Here is a 17,059-nt window from a genome sequence, read left to right as displayed (position 1 = left end):
TTTTCCCCCCTTAAACTTGGTAAAAACATATTCTTAAAACAATCCACACAAGTCCTTCAGCACAGCATACAAATGTCCATGCCTGCTGAAGCCACATAGTAAGAATTCACAAACAAGGCTGCAAAGATAACAAAGAACTGTGAAGCGTATAAACCAGCGATGACTTTGTGAAATTCCACTGTTTGAGGTGAACATTTTGCTCCGCAGAAAAGGATTGCAAACTGTTGCAAAAAAAGTGTTCAACATCACTCCAATGTATGTGTCAAGAAATAAATTATTCTGAAGCTTGCTGCCCTGGTTTAAAGAGTTACATAAATCAGCGAATTTCTCACTTCCACTAAAATACTAATTAAAATAAAGCAAGAAGAACATTATCATTTTCCATGGAAAACTTGCCCTGGCCTCACATAGTTGCAATATTTCAGAGTGCAATGACAATGCATGCTCGAATTCATCGAAGCAATAGAATAATTTATCACACATGTTCTTACATGGGAAACCTATCCATCCTTCAGGGCGCCTGCCTCTCCTATGGACACCATCCCCTTGTACTAAGAAGTAAAATATCCTCTCACCACTGAAGAGATGCTTTCCCTTACTTTTCTTGCATTATAAAGTTAATATTTGGAATCGGTTAATTATTGCAGAATCCATGCTCCCGTATCAGAAGCTGACTTGCCCACTTAGAAATCAACTGGATTTTGTGCTTTGAAAGAAACTTTGGCTCTCAGCTCAGAAATAGATGTCCTGATATCTCTACTGCTGAAACAGCAGAAATGGAAAATGCAGGACATTTATCTACAACACTTTTGTGTCATGGCTCAGGAATGCATTTGGACCATGGCAAAAATCCTAGTCTGAATGCAAAGCTCTCAGAATTTCATACTAAAAAGCTGTTTTGCTGAAATCTCTCCTTAAAACATGGCTGAGCGCTGAACTTGAAAGGCAGGAAAAAAACACTGCAGACATATATGTTCAAGTCACTATATCTACATTGAATTTAACCAGTACAGAGGCTACATATGCTGTATGTGTTCACATTACACACACCAGCTGACCATAGTTGTACTTGATATATCATGTGAGACTAGCAGCTGGCAAATCACAGATGTGCTGCAGCATCTGGCACGTATTTATGTCATAGGAAGGAAATGGAAGATTCAGTATAAAGGAAAAGTATGAAACCTAAACTCCTTCTGAAGATAGGCAGTAATGACTGCTGTGAAAGCAGAAGCAGGTACTCTGGCAAATAAGGAATTATACCAAAGCATTATAAGACCTAACCCTATAGTTTAATACCACGAACCCAATACCGTGAGCATTTGTAAAGGGATTTGAGACTTCACAGTCTTAGTTTTACACAGGAGCAGCAGCATTACTTCTACCAAGACCTCCTTTATTTGTGCTGCACACATTTAATGAAGCAGGAATTTTAATTTAGTCTGACACTCGGATATATTTTTAGATTTGAATTTTGCACCTTTTTTAGACAACCAGGAGATGTCTTACAGGGCGCTAAGCCACGCACACTGAAAAATCACTTCTCCACGTAAGTTGTTACATAGCACACGTACAAAAGTTCATTCAAAGGAGGAGGCCACGAGCACAGAAAACTGGTCTACCTGCAGATGCAAAGAACTTCAAATCTAAGATCTGCTTGTTCTTTAAGGTTTATCGACAAAGGTATTTGCCAAATGATATGCATTTTAATGGGGAGATTTTCAAGGTTACTTGTGTCTGCTGCATGCACGCCTGAGGTACATAAATCTTTGTGTGTTACATAGATAACTCGGACAGTACAACTTTATTATGAAGCTATCTTGAAAAGATCCAAGTACCCAATCATAAATATACAGCAGCAGAAGAGGCAGCTGCTAAGGGTTGGCTTGGACAGTAATAAATATCACTTGTGAGGCAAACTTTTGGAGAATTCATGCACACTTCTCATTTTCTTGGTCCATGTACAGCTTTAGAGTAGAGGAAAAACACAATTGGGAGGGTTGGGACAACAAATATTGCTGTAGTTCAAAAATCTAAACTCTCCTCTGCAGTACTTCATTTCCATGTTATTCATTTTAAGGCAAATAAAGACCTAGGAAGTGAAGGATAAATGCTATAAAGGCAAAGCTAAATTTAAAACCAAGTACCGCCACTCACTGCAGCAAGATTAGCAGCAGAGCAGAGCATCTGATTAATGCTGCTCATAAAATTTTTCTCATCAACAAATGCTCCCAGGAGAATGCCCAATGACATGGTTAACTCAGTTCTGCACTACTGGACATACACATACTTAATTATTCATTTTTTTTTTTCAGCTGAGGTCATGCAGAACATGATACAGACACCAGAGTGTGGTAGGTGTGGTAGCAAACACTGAGCAACAGATGGCTCCTGACCCCAGGAGGCTGCAATGCTATCATGAAAAAACAGCAAGCCTGCATACGGACATTGAGGGAAGCACAGGAATGATATAGGGTAAGGGAAGTGGCATAGATCAGGTCTGGACAGACAAGCTACTTAATCCGTTGGTGAACTTGGGAGAGCTCTTAAGGGGAGGCTTTGAGGAGGGCAATGTGACTTAGAAATATTCCTGAGAATTAATTTTACTTCTGAAGGATAATAAAACAGAAAATCCAGAAGCAGTGGCCTCTAAAAGTGTAAATGGTCACCATGAGACAGCCTCATTAGGCAAACAAAATAGCTACTCTAAAGCACACAAGGATAAAAACAGGCATAGGAATATCTTAAGGACTTTGATTACTCTTAAAACTAAATGGCTTCTAAGCCTGTTTGAAACTTTAGGTCCTCTAAACAATTCTAAGATCACACTGAAGAACATACTGTGCTTGAAACTGGTTATAGAAAACGAAAATAAAATAGATGAAGTATCTGTTTACTTTTTCTGCATCTGCTGCTGCTTTGCTTTGCTTTTAATTTACTTTATGCTGCTTAGACTTAAGTCTATAGTACCAATTTCTTTCCTGTTCAAGAATTTCTTGATGGAAGGACATCATCCTCTGCCCATTATTCAGTAATACCTTCAGATGCAACACACAGTGGCACATTGTTTCCTAATCCACTGAATACTCACTCCTGAAGACCTCTGGCATACAAATTGCTCTCTTAGTTATCAAAGCAAGCAATCAATTTTGCATCATAATATTAAACCAAAAGCATGCCAGACAACTATGTTTTATTGTTAAAGATCTGAAATAATTTTTTTCCACTAATAAAATACTTGGGAAATCTGAAGTGAGAAGTAATACACATGAGTTCAGAATTAATAACATTGTGTAATTAACAATGCAGTTTTTGTGGTAATATGGTAAGGATTAACTAAATGACCCCAGGGTTTATTTACCTAGTGGTATGGGCATAAGGTAACCTTTCATGTCTAGATGATAAAGTCAAATCCTGTATTCACTGTGCCTTTCTATTTCTATGCTTAGCCACCATGATTGATACTGGGGCCCCTCGAAGCTCAGCAGCAAGCTTCGCATTAGAGACCAATTTTGTACAGCCACTATGGATTCAGGTTTGCACAAAACACAGCAAGTAGTTTATACTGCAAGTAACACACGATGACCCAAACTATGAGGCTCCCACTGGGAAATCTGCAATATGAGTGAGACCAGAAAACCTCAGTCAATAAGCCAATTAGAAAGTCTAGAATAAAATTGCCATGGAATTACTTTATTGTGACTGAGGCATAGCACTCTCCATAGACTCCCCACTCTCTTCTTATAGCATTATGCATAAGTTAGCCTCTGCACATTCCTAATTTCCGGGAGCTCAAGTAAATGACAGGTAATGAATATATTACCAGTATTATTGTGTTATATGTTACAGTGGTGGCAAAAGCTGAGCGCTGCTGATTAAATGTAGGAAATTAAAAGCTGTTGTCAACAGTTTCTTTCTCTCTCTAAAGGTTTTATTTCTTCACCATTCTTGCTCTTGTTTCTTTAAGCAAGAATGCTGTGGTAAGTGATTTCTTTATTAGAAAAGTCAATAGGGTCTGCCAAACTTTAGTCAGCTCACTTGGCTGTTATACCAGGCTAGCATAAACTTCCTTTATGAAATAAATGCCCACACTGTCAAGCTTGCTATTAAAATATCGAAAATACCCCAATGTGTTGAATGCAGCATCATCTATCTATCAGTTAGAAGCTAAAATGTGCTAATTTTCATAGACTGAGAATCACTTGCTGTCAAGTAGCCAATGTTGGTGACCTTTGCAATGCAAACTCTCTCTCATTTAAAAAAAAACCAACTCCTATTCTAATACATTTCAGGCTCCTATGTCCACTAATTTAAAATCAGCTGTAGGTAACCAAACAGTAACCTCTCAGAAGAGCAGAGAGAACTGTCACTTCACAACTTTGAAGCTGACTGATCCTCTTTCTTACCATTGTCCCTGAGGTATTATGTCCTCAGCAAGAAAGTCTGCCACAATAGCCTGGTCTAAGACTTGACAGATTTATCTCCTACTGGTCACCCTGAAACCAGATGACAAATAGGGGAGAGAATTTTCTTCTCTATCTGTTCTACATCATCACTGCTGCAAAATAGCAAAAAGAAAAAAACTGGACAAATAATGGAAAAAAAAGAAGGAAGATTTCTATTCCATTTGGTCAAGATTTGCATGATATACTGTGCTGTCTGGGGCACTGTGTCCAAATGTTTTTATTTTCCTACTCTCCCCTACATAGCAACATTCAATCGTTTCTGAAAGTCAGATATCTATGACGTTTCTATGCTGAGGATGACAAGTTCAATGCAAGCTAAATCACTACTCACTTTTAAAAATCTTTTCATGCTTATTGTAGGACCCAACAGTATTTTTCAGCTCCAAGGCTGCTTGTCCCAATGGTGCTGATCACAGCAACAGCCTGTGTAAATCTAGAAGAGCCTGTTGACTTAAGTGATAGTTAATCCAGACTTTGCTGTAATTTAGTATTATCCTATTAAGTGAAGGATGTCAAATGACTTAATGTAGCTAAAGATCCTTACCTGTATCCCTTGACATAAAATCCGTGTTGCTACGATTCCATAGCTTGTACTTTTGTACTTCATCATTCTTGTTTTTTTTCAATTTGTTCCCATTTTAATTCTAAAATTTGCTCTTAAATCCACTTCACCAAAAGATTATTTTTAAATAAAAAATTCAAGAAAGCGTCACAGTGAATGTGAAGCAAGTGTTCAAGTCCTACTGATGGCAATAAGACTTAAGACTACGCTTAAATACTTCAGTAAAGTGGAAGCAAGGGGAGAGATAAAGCACATACTGTAGGTTGGCCTTATAGAAGGCTACCAAGTTGAGAATTTAGCAGTACAGTAATTACATAAAAAGCAGATTTCTAAAACTTAATCTAAAGGAAAATGAGCTCTCTCTTTTTGGTTCACTACTTCAGCCTGTGATTCTCTGTGAAGGGCACTCATTCTTCTTCCCTCTTTAACTTTACCATGGTTTTATCTATTGCTTACAAGATGAATATTAGATTCGCTGGCTAATCTCCCACCTCCTCTTGCATTGCAGCAAGAGTAATCAAGAGGAGACTAAGTATGTGCATGCTAATGAACTGAAACTGAATAAAACAAACCGTGCCAATGCTAACTGAATTGATAGGTTTTTCTTTTCAAAGCCCCATCAAATATATCACAAACTTCTTGTGAGCCTTACCATTAAAACAAAACAAGTTAAAGAGAAAGAACTTGTGAACTTCAATATGAACTTCATTGCTTTGAGACTGTTCTTTGGGGTTGAGCAAAAGGAAGGAAATACCATCTTCCAGGCTCGGTATATTCTTCCTAGCTACTCATTTCCTGCAAGACACTAAGAAGGAAGCATGACAGATGACTCCCCTGCACAATCCATTTGGCCCACTTTTACAGTAGAGATCAGAAAATGTATTGGATTTTGCCAGGAAAAGAGACAGCTTGCAATAACCCTTTTCTAGAAAGGATAAATAACATGCCGAATGGAGGTAGAAAAGCACCTTATCTGTTAATTGCAAGGAAAACTGTAAAATCAATATGAATATAACAGACCAGTCAAAGCAAGCTTCAAATTTTGGTATAGGTGCAAGCAATGAAGCAGCGCCTATTTCCAAGAAGGCGGTCACTCCTGTCCTTTTCCACATGGACAGTGAAATTCCAGTTAGTTCTCTCCCACATCTTTTACTGTGTGTGCATGTCTAATTTCTGAGGTAGATTTCCCCTATTTTCTGCAGTGTCAACAGCTGAAATACCCCATGGACCTCGGGTCTGTGGATTCCTGGACCCTTGGCATGCATTAGAGGATTGGGTTGCATGCCTCCTCCTACTTATGTTCTACAGAGAACTTGCAAAAACTCCTGCAATTCAGGATAGGAAGAAAATGAGCAACAAGCTCCTACTGAAGATGTACACAGGATTAATTCATTAAATACTGATTCTCCAACCAAAAAGAATGTGTTTAGAAGTTTTAATCTGATGCCTCTAGTATAGTTAATTACCTGACAAGGAATTTTAGATATTGCCCCAAGAGGAGAAGAACTAGAATGTTCTAAATAAAACATGGTTATAAATGGGGTGGAAATAACAACTTCCCTCTCACATAGAAGATGTCTCATTCACTTGAATTTATCTAAGAGAAGGGGGAATTCGTATAAATTCTAAATTAAGCACCAGAGGCTATTCACACTGTCCTTTAAATGAAATTAAACACCCAGACAGAGGTTTGGCAAACAAATTAATGTTACAAGTGAACATAGCAGAGTGTTTGTGAAGAGCTCTGTGGGCTCATCTATATAAAAGAATGAGGGTTTTTGTTTCCCTTTGGGGGGCTGGGGAGAAGTTTCTCCTATTCTGCAATCACACGCAAAAAGCTGGCCTAGCAGAGGTTAGCCTAGGGCTTTTAACTTTCAGAGTGCATTCCATTTGAATCTGCCCAGTGAGCATCAACATCTAAGTGAAAAAATAAGTTTAGTAAAAATTGGCTGTATGATTGAAGTCAAATAAGGAATGGAGTGCACATGTTTTTTCAGGTGAATATTAGCTGCAGTCTCAATTTACAAATTGCACTAATCACAAAAATCAAAGCAATTGGACTACGACTGATCCAAAGCTGTCCGTGCACTGAAACTGAGCAGCTACTGTGATGTTCACAGTGATGATGAAGCGGAGAAAACGTCTTAACTATTTTTTTCTTAGCCATCCCAGGATGTAAAGCTGGCCAAAGATAAACGCAATTAATTTAACAATAGCTCTAATTATTCCTTTTGAAACAGAAAACGCCTGTATGCACAATAGACTTCAAATTAAATGTCTTAATTCCTACTAACTCTAATGGTGGAATGGAATAATTCCTTTGACCCAGCTGCTGCTATTAAATTAATTACACATCTAGCTTTTATCAAAGGGAGTTTAAGTAGAGAAGAATAAACAGATCCAATATGAACATCCTGTCAAACAGAATGGTACTAAAAAGTTAGGTGTACTCTTTCAGCCCTAGGGAAATAAAGGATTCCTTTCTGAAGTGATGCTTAAAAAACTTGGCCCCTAAATTCAAGCAGATATCTTGATGCCAATCCATTAAGGGGTCAGGAAAGTACAAAACAGCATTCATAACAAACAAGCCAACCTTGTTACTAAATTACACCAGGCAAATAGAGAAACTCAGGGAATCCTCTATCAGTTTGACTCTAGGGGGAAAAAAAACAACAGGCAAGGCAAAGCAGTCCATTAGTGACACATCCCACACAGAACATGACAAGAAAAATGCTGCACGGGTTGCTGAGACACATTAGCAGCTATCACAACCATCTGTATTTTTGGTAGTGCCAGCAAATGAGCTCTGTACCTACATTATGAGATGTCTTCCCTTTCATTTCAAGTTTGCTTCATTTCATAAAAGCAAATTCGACAATGTCATGTTCTTTTTTTTCTAATTCATCTCGCAAAATGTTGTGAGCCAATCTTTCATTTATTTGCCCAAATTAAGACTGCCTTTGCTCAAACACTTTCTGGATAACAGCGCTAACCATTTTTGTTTTCCCTTTGTTTCAGGCCCTTTCCATCTGTTCAGTTGTGGGGTTTTTTTTTTATCAACAGAGGAAAGCAATTTCAAAGCAGACGGCGATACTGTATGAAATTCATTTTTGCATTTTGTGCTTTTCCTTCTTCTTACAAGTCTTTCCCAAACGAGATATTTATTCAGCTATGGCCCACTGATAGCAAAGGACGGGACCTCTTAAGTTTTGTTTGAATAATGCTAAAAAAAAATGGAATATAGAATTCCTGTTGGGACTCTATGTCTGGCAAAACTCCATCTCACAGCAATAAGATTCAGTCTCACAACCCCTCTTCAGGCACATTTAGAAACCAAACAAAAAGGAAAATAAAGTCTTACGTTTTAGACTTAACCTCCTGTAGGTTTTGCTCAACAAATGAGAACTCCAAAATCCTCGCTGGGTGCTACTATATCAATAATAGGAGGAATTGTCTGCATTGATCATTCAAATCATTTTATTTTCTCTTCTTTCCCTCTCAGTCTATCAAACATCTTTGGTTACATTTATGGAACGGGAGCATCACGTGAAAAAAAAAAAATCTATCTAGAAATCCATCAGATCAAAACATCACAGAAAACAGCTCTCAGCTTCCAAGGACCAGATAAATGATCCTAATCATAAGCAGCAAGAAGAACCAGATGTTTCTGCTTGTTTTTATACTGCATTTCCCATGGAAACAATCTTACAGAGGCATCTTGTCTGCCCATCTATCTGACACTTCCATTCTGACAGTGCCAGTGTCAATTCAGCAAGAGATACTGCCTGCTTGTTTGGATTCTAATGAGAGAACATAGGGAGGAGCTGGATATTCTGGAACAAGGAGGAAGTTAGGAGATACGTAATAAATACTAGAAGCATTGCAGAAGGGCATGAGGATGAAAAAATTGTATCCAATCTCATAACAATCTGAGTTTCTAAAGTACTGTAGTTTACAGAAGGACTGGTTTGATTTTCAAGAAAGTAAGCTACTGTTCTTTCACAATTCTGACCTCAATACACTGTTATAGAACATGATTACCTGAGACAGAAAAAGTCAAAATAGCAATTCTTCAATCCCAGAACCCATATCAGTATGCATTTTTTTTGCTAATAACACATAAAACATGCCGAACTGGATATCACTGATACATTACTGCTATATACTTTTTGCTTCCCATTATGCATTTAGCAAGCACCTTAATTTCTTTCCAGTTTCAGATATTTTTAATGCTTCACATTCACGCTTTTTTATTCTCCAGAAGACTGAAAAATAGCACCAAACCAGTGTCTACCAGCTATCAATAAAACCAAGAGTCTCTTTCCCAGTCCTCCTAGGGCAGATGTTTGGGAAAGCTTATTTTATAGACTTAAATGCCAGCCAGACATGTTAATCACACAGGAAGTCTCAATTTTTGCCGGATCTTCTTTGAATTAGTTTTGATGAACTTCTAACAGAATTCAAATAGTACCCTGTAAAACAAAATTCCATCTTGCCAGGTTGGATATTATTCCTTTGAGGTTATGCTTTCTGGTAGAAATTTAACAGAAGTACAGAGAATATCCCTCAAGATCTATTCCAATAACCCACCAGGAACGGTACAGGAAACGTTCTCTTAATCTCATATCTGAACGATTTTGCAAAGTCTTTGTACAAAATGTCATCTCATTCTACTTGGCACGTTGAAGTCTGTGCAGCATTTTAACTAGAACAACTTTTGATCTTCGTGTTTCAACCTAAGATGAACTATTCTATGCTCCCCTCCCCCCCTTTCAGCATGCTTAGTCTCCATGGAGACTGGCAGGCCATTGCTTTTTTCTTTTAATTAACACCATGGCCATATGCTACTTGAGTGCAAATGCAGTGAAATTTTCATGGGCTTTCCACTCCATTTCAGTAGGATTATAGGTCAATGAACCTATATGGGAGAACTTAAATGCAGTGCCTCCTGATAGACTATGGAAGAGAAGTTAACATGCCTATGGAAAAGACTGACTCTCCTATACATCTTATCAGTCATTTTCTTTCCTAAGTATTCTGGATTTCATCATATTATTGTTTAGCTATGTGACCTACACATTCACCCATACAGTACACCCTATAATGACCAGTCCCATTCTCAGGATAAGAGTGGCACAGATGCTATCAATCAATTACCTTATGAGGTCCAAGTGTCACAGTGCAAGACATCTGTCCCTTGAAGAGCTTATAGTTTTAATAAGGCAGACAAAGAATGGGGAAATTATCTTACCCCAGTTCTGCAGTCAAGGCACATAACTTCTTAGCTTACTTAAGTTCTAAGTAATTTGACAATAGATGACCTCCATTGTGCATAAGCATATTATATCACCTGTGTTATAAATACAGCAATACCATCTTGCATGCTTGTTTTTCTTGTCTTCATTTTAATTCAGTAAAAGAAAACACAAAGGGGTAAAAACTAACAGTCTCAGCTCAATACTTTTTGTGAAGTGAACCAAGAAAAATTTGGAATTTAAATCACATTATTTCCTATCAGGGAAAGACCCCAACACCAAAGTGCTTTCCTCCTCTCTTTGCCCTTTTTACCATATTAATAGGGGTTGTAGTCTCCAGTGTTTGCAGAAATGCACCAAGGAAAGCTATTGACTATGTTATTTTGAAGAGGAATGAGGTGATATTGCTTTGCTTTGTATACTGCATGTGAATCAACCGAAGATCTATACACAAGAAGCAACAGGGTTGATCAATCTTTATTCCTAGACAATCAAGCAAGGCTGCATCTTCAAGTCCCTTTACAGACAGCTCATAAAATGATGATATCGATCACAGTGCCTAAATTTGTGTTTTTGACAATAAAAACAATTTGTTTAGAGAGGGAAATAGCTGTATGAGGCGAACACATGTGGTTTATTAACTTCCAAAACTAATTCTTCTGAGCAATAATGTGAAAAGTGAGATAAAACTTTTTAACCTTGAAGATTTAACTTCTATTTTCCCCCTGCAAAGACATTTGCTATGTGAAAATTTACAGTTCAGGTTTTGGAGTCAAATGGAGCCAGCAAGCTGTGCCTCCATGCCACTGCGGATGTTCGAGTGCTCTTCAAATCAAACATTATGAAGTTCCTCACAGTATAGATGGAACTGCAAGATTCAGACACTACTGACCTCTGAAGTAACTGTCTGATTACAGGGGAACAGGCACTGGTAACTAACAGGAATGCCCCATCCCTGGAGGTATCAAGATCAGGTTGGATGGGGCCCTGGGCAGCCTGATTTACTGCTGAGTTTAGTGGTTGGCAGCCCTGAATGCAGCAAGGAGAAGTTGGAAACAGATAATTTTAAGGGCCCTTCATGCCTGAGTCATTCTAGGACTCTACAGATTTCCTAGCTTCATACAGCCCCTCTGCCCTGAACCACTTCATGTGGAGTGACCCCTGCACTTGTGGTTTGGTCTGGCTGAGGTCAGTGACTGTACTTGTAGGGACATCCTTTGGGTTTACAGATATTCACAGTGGGATTAAACTGAACCACACTTTATCAGCTCTCAGCTTTGAGAGTGCTACAAGGAGAGATGCACTTATAAATAAATCCAATTCATGGGAAAATAGAGAGAGGATAAAAAGGGCAATGGTGTGCAGCAGTGAAGATGTTATTCAGATTAGAATCCAACTGCAGCATCTGTTGCAGTAGCTAGGAAGCTAAACTCTTGGAACTGGGAGCATTAGGCTACAGCACCCCATGTTCTCCTACAACAGAGATTATAGCCTAATTCCAGTGGAGAAAAGAGCCCTACAAGCGCACCTGTCCTGACACTGAACAGGAGAGCCAAGGGCCAAGGGAACACCTCCCTTACAATCCAGTGAAATGGGATGCTCACATCTGGTTTCCAGAGCTGTGGCTTTTAGCTTTTCTTTTGTTCTTGCTTCACATTGTTAACAATGAGGTAAGACACAGACCAGATTTCAATCTAATAATTCCCCTTCTCTTCCCTTTTAGGATACATTAAAGTCAAACCTTTACTGAACTCCAGATCCAGCCTACCTTATTTCTGACAAAGGGCTCTTTCAGCACTGTAACGCCGCACTGACAATTGCTGTGCACTGAAGCCAGGCCTGCACAACGGAGGCCAGATTTTCTGTGAATAACATAAGCATGAAAAAGCAGCTTCATGAAGATGGAGCAAGTAAAAGCTAGTATCCTACAGAGCTCTGTCTCGTAGTTGATTGACTCTCATGTCCAAGAAAGTACAGCCGTTATTGAAGATTTTTCCATAATTAGCTATTGATAAGAATTTAGCTGCCTGAGGACTCCAGTGTCTTTTTCCTCTACTGTCTGCCTATTCTCATGAAACATAACAAATAACCACCTTTCGTTCAGTTTTGCTGCTGTCAAATCAAAACCACACATGCACAGGCAGTGTGATATTATAAGGCTCATTTACTACGAAAACTTGACCAAAATTTCCCTTTTACCCCGCAAAGAAAAACCAATGAGATTCAGAAAAAAACTGGCCTAGCTATAGTTACTTGCTTTACTTATTAAAAATGACAATCGTATATTGAGATAGCACAGGTAAAAATAATGCTATTTACAATGTAAATAAGCATAAATTCTTTCCTTCATGGGAAAATATCATATACACCTATCATTAGTAATAAGCCTGCATAGCATGCTCAAGTACCTGAATATATACTTGGCTGTTGACACCTCTCTAAAATAGCAGACCCATCCAGTCTCAAGTTTTGCTGAAGACGATGAGAATTCAAGCTGCTTATGGCCATTGCCTTCATATCTGCTTAATAACACCTCTCAGAGCCCGCCTGTGCAATGACACTTGCCTCTGCTACAACAAAAGGACACCAATTTATGCATACCTTCCATAATATTAAATCCTTCCCAAGCACTGTCCGTAGAAAGTCAAAAGCATTAAAGTATTTCCTTAATTCTTTTTTCTAGGTCTGTGCTTCATGAGAGACCTCCCTCCGCACTCCCTTTCTCCAGCAGCACCTTCCCCTAAAGTGACAGCACCTTTCAACAGAGCGCATGACTGCTAGCTTAGTTTTATCACAATTAGGAAAGAGATATTCAGAAGAATAAATTAGAACTTGACAGAGTACACTATTTGAAGTGTCCTTTAATCTTCTGGATGGTTTTAAAAGTTTAGCTGATTATTTCATTTGGAGATCAGAACAAAGAAACTCCCTCCCCACTCTCCTCTTTTTCCTCCTGTAAAAGAACTGTGACAGCCTGGAGAAATATTGTCTATCTTGGCTCCAACCACTGCCCTGAAGGTGTAAAGCTATAGATGAGTTCAATACACTTGTTTCATTGCTAATTTCAGAGGGCATGTAGAGCTTCTTGTTCCCCTGGCTTAACAGTAAAATTGACATTCTAATTTTAGAACAGGAGAGCTCTGCACACTCACAGATCAAAAAATGCTACTTCTCTGTTTGGTTTAAGTATAGATTTTTGCTTCTTAAAGACAAAGAATCTGAGCGACTTAGTACTCACAATTAAAAATTGGTGTTTAGGAACATTTCCTCACAGTCAGATGTTTAAACAACAATCCTCAGATTGCTTTTTCCTTGGGAGATGACTATTTAAAATGGCTCTGGCTAACCTTCCCTACAGCACTCCACACTGTAGCTGGTAATTGCCCTGATTCTGGAGGAAGACAGCATGCAGCTCTTACAGCTACCTATAACCAATGGAAGATTAGCTTCTCACAACCTGGCCATGAGGTCGGTGCATGCTGTGATCTGCACCTTACACAGCCGCATCATCAATTCCCTCTTGTACTGTCAGGAGAGCAGCATTTCCTTCCTTCCCACTGACCTACTTCCCTATTGCGCTCCTTGGCGGTGCTCTGGCAATGCTTCATTGCCATTCAGATTCACTATGATAAAATCCCAGTACTACCAAAAAGATAAATACTGAAAAAGAGAAGCAAACAATGGCTCAAACACATACAATTCCAGTTCCCAGGAATCACCCTCTTCAACACCCCAGCTAAAAGTAAGGCTCCAGATGAGTGGAAGCCACAGATCTTCCATAGCTCCAGTGGTGCAACACTTGGGAGCCTGAGCAAGTAACACCCATCAGTACATTAAAGGAATGTTAGAATTGTGAATCAAGAAATGCAATTAGTGTATTTCATTATAAGGATCTTCCTAACACACAAAACTCAGTCTTTTAAGTGAAAGTGAGATCAGTATCAGCTTTCACCCCAGCCAGCCAGTAAACCAATATACACGGGCATATATGCAACAGTAGTTTTAACCTGTCTGGTGCATTCATCCTCAATTCATCCTCAATTTCTATGTTGGTGAAGGAAGGACCCATATCGTCATTAGCTGTTCATTAGGACCCTTCTCAGTAAATTTACAAGTTGTGATTACAATTGTGGAGTAAGATCCTTATTTGTGGTTTATCCAAGAGGCAGCAGAAGCATTTCTTTTCATAAACGAGATTAATCCTTTAAATCCCTGAGCAGGAGATATTTAACTAGGAGAGTTACATAAGCATAACAAGAGGGCCTAAACAGGAATAAGGATGTAAAAAGCAAAAGCACTACCTTTACAAACCAGCTGTTGATGCCCACCAGCTCAAAGGTTGATCAGAAGGTGACATTTCTGATGCCATGCATGCAGAGACAGCTTCTACCTACTCAATTTGTTTCTTAGACTCAAAAAAATATTTATTTTCATGTCATTCATGAGAACAAAAGCTCGATTTTTGAACAAATAGTAATTTTTCATCAAGACATTGTAATTCTCTTTGAGACTCTCAGGGACTAAATCAGGGGTTTATCTCACTGAAATACATAAAATAAATGTAGAATACACCCACGCCCTCTCTCTTTCACAGAGCACATGTTCTTGGTATTTAATGTGCATAAAATCATATTTGATTCAACCTAAAAGGATTGAAAAAGGAATTGCATATAGACAGTATGTATGCACCGACTGCGCGAGTGTATCTCTAAATGAAATAGAGTAATCAGTGAAAGTATGGGAGTATATTCCTTGTGCTTTTGACAGCTACAAGAATAATTAAAACCATTCAAGATGATTTGTTGTACAGCTCTCCATTCATTAGCTGCCGATCTTGTGTAATACCGGAGGAAAAATCAAATAAAAATTGTAACCATATAGCCATGTGCTGTGGAGCTTGGAGAATGGCTTTTCTCGGACCAGAAAATGTTTAGAATGGAAAAGAAAGATAAAATTGAAGAACTTTCTACTGGCTCTATGCTTCCCATAGAGAACTCAGGAACTGGCGATGCAGGAATTCTTTGGGTATTTGGACATATTTTACATCCACATTGCAAAAAAAAAAAAAAATGTATATTCTCTTTCCCTTCAGAAAATCTGCCCACATATTTTTAAACTGTAAGTCTCAGGGAGGAAAAGAAAGACATTATTTTAAAAACACATTATATAGAGGTTTGCGAGAATCTGTCTGCCAAATTCTCCTCTGCCCAGAGCCCTGTGGAAAAAAATACCATGTGTTCATGTAAGTAAAACATTTTCTAATGAATATTCATGTGAGATTAATTCTAAGATGTCCTAACTTCTGAAACATTTCAAAGTTCTCCTGTTATAGATGTTGACAAATGCATATATGCATATATTACATATATACATTATAATTTTACTCATTGTATTTCCTAAATTTAGCATTTTATCACAATCATCTTTTCTGTGCCTTTCATTTCCCTCACCTTAATAATTTTACATAAAAAAAACTACATGTTTGTCAGGAAATTAATTGCCTCAGCAATTAACAAGAAAACACATCTCAGAGGAAATATTTCTTAATCGATTCATTTCCAGGTACAATATTTGCCACTTTGGAGTAAATTAATTGTATCAAAAATTATTCAAACTAATTATTTTCCTTCTAGTATAAGATTAAACATAGGTTTCAAATAAACTGAAAATGAAGAAGTACCACCACTCAGCACTGTACATTCTGAGCCCACAGTGATGTGCTATATGTGATACAGTCCGATTTGCTAACATGATGTGAGCAGGGCTGGGTAGATCCAGCCCATTTAGCCCCATGTAGCACTGCTCTATGCCACACAGACATGTTTCTAGGACTCCTGGTATGATGGTCTTCACCTTTATATGGAATAAGAGCACATCTGCACATGCCAGCACCACTATAAATAAACGTATGGAGACTGCTGCATTAAGGTATAACAGAAACATGCCTCAGGATTGATTTTACAGTTGATTTAGAAAAGCAGTGTAAGAAATAAAAGATGAAAGCAATATTGTCTCACTTTCTACAGTACAAATTGAATATTTATCCTGCTCCACAGTCCCCATGCTGAAGTTCACAACACTAATATTTTTGAAAGCTCCCAATAAATAAAAGCATATAACAGATAGTGCCTTGCCACCCCTGAATGTATCTTGTCAACATTTAAGGTATCCTGCAGATAGTTCAGACAGATCTGAGGAAAGACAGGCACGTGCATTTGAAAAATGCCAGAGAAATTATGGCAAGAAAGAATGGAGATGATAGTCATCCATTCAGCTAATTGCACATGTGATTATTATCTTCAGGTAATCCCTGAAAATAAGAGGAATGAATCATATTACACACTCCTTTCATGTAAGCCAAAATACTCAGTGATCACAGACAGCTCTGCCTATAGGAACTGACACCTTCATTGTCTGCCCTACTGCAGCTTGGGGGTTTTGTTGTTGCTTTACAAATATATATGTATGTGCATGGTAGAATCAATGACACCCACAAAGACTCCCGCTCTGTCAACACCTTGTTTGACCTTGGGCAAGTTATTAAGGCTTCCCCAGTCACAGTGAGTCATAAAGCAGCGTGCCATTGACTTCTGCATTGCCTTTGTTATTAGCTCAGTGCAGCTCCCTGTTCAGGGTATCGACTTCTATGCAATTCATTCTAAGCCCAGCTACATAACCCCATTTCACTCCATGCCCATAAACCCTAACAGGTGATTCTGTGCATTACTATCAGAACTGTCTTCAAAGTTCAACACACTTCCTCTCTATGCCTCTGT

At 38.4% G+C, this 17,059-nt stretch overlaps 1 protein-coding gene and 1 long non-coding RNA gene across 5 annotated transcripts in view; one reads left to right on the top strand and one right to left on the bottom strand.

Annotated features, from left to right (window-relative positions):
• The window catches only part of LOC116654113 (uncharacterized), a 62,122-nt gene extending 48,996 nt beyond the window's left edge, over positions 1-13,126 (top strand). The window contains exon 3 of the long non-coding RNA XR_004309037.2: positions 12,967-13,126. This is a non-coding gene — a long non-coding RNA (uncharacterized LOC116654113). The remainder of the gene's footprint in view (positions 1-12,966) is intronic.
• Positions 1-17,059, bottom strand: part of TMEM132D (transmembrane protein 132D) — a 176,213-nt gene that overhangs the window by 91,602 nt on the left and 67,552 nt on the right. The window lies entirely within an intron of this gene.

The sequence above is a fragment of the Coturnix japonica genome, chromosome 9 (assembly GCF_054131305.1).
Source record: "Coturnix japonica strain WE chromosome 9, WE-NBRP24, whole genome shotgun sequence".
Taxonomy (NCBI): Eukaryota; Metazoa; Chordata; class Aves; order Galliformes; family Phasianidae; genus Coturnix; species Coturnix japonica.
This window is presented reverse-complemented; position numbering and strand designations above follow the sequence as displayed.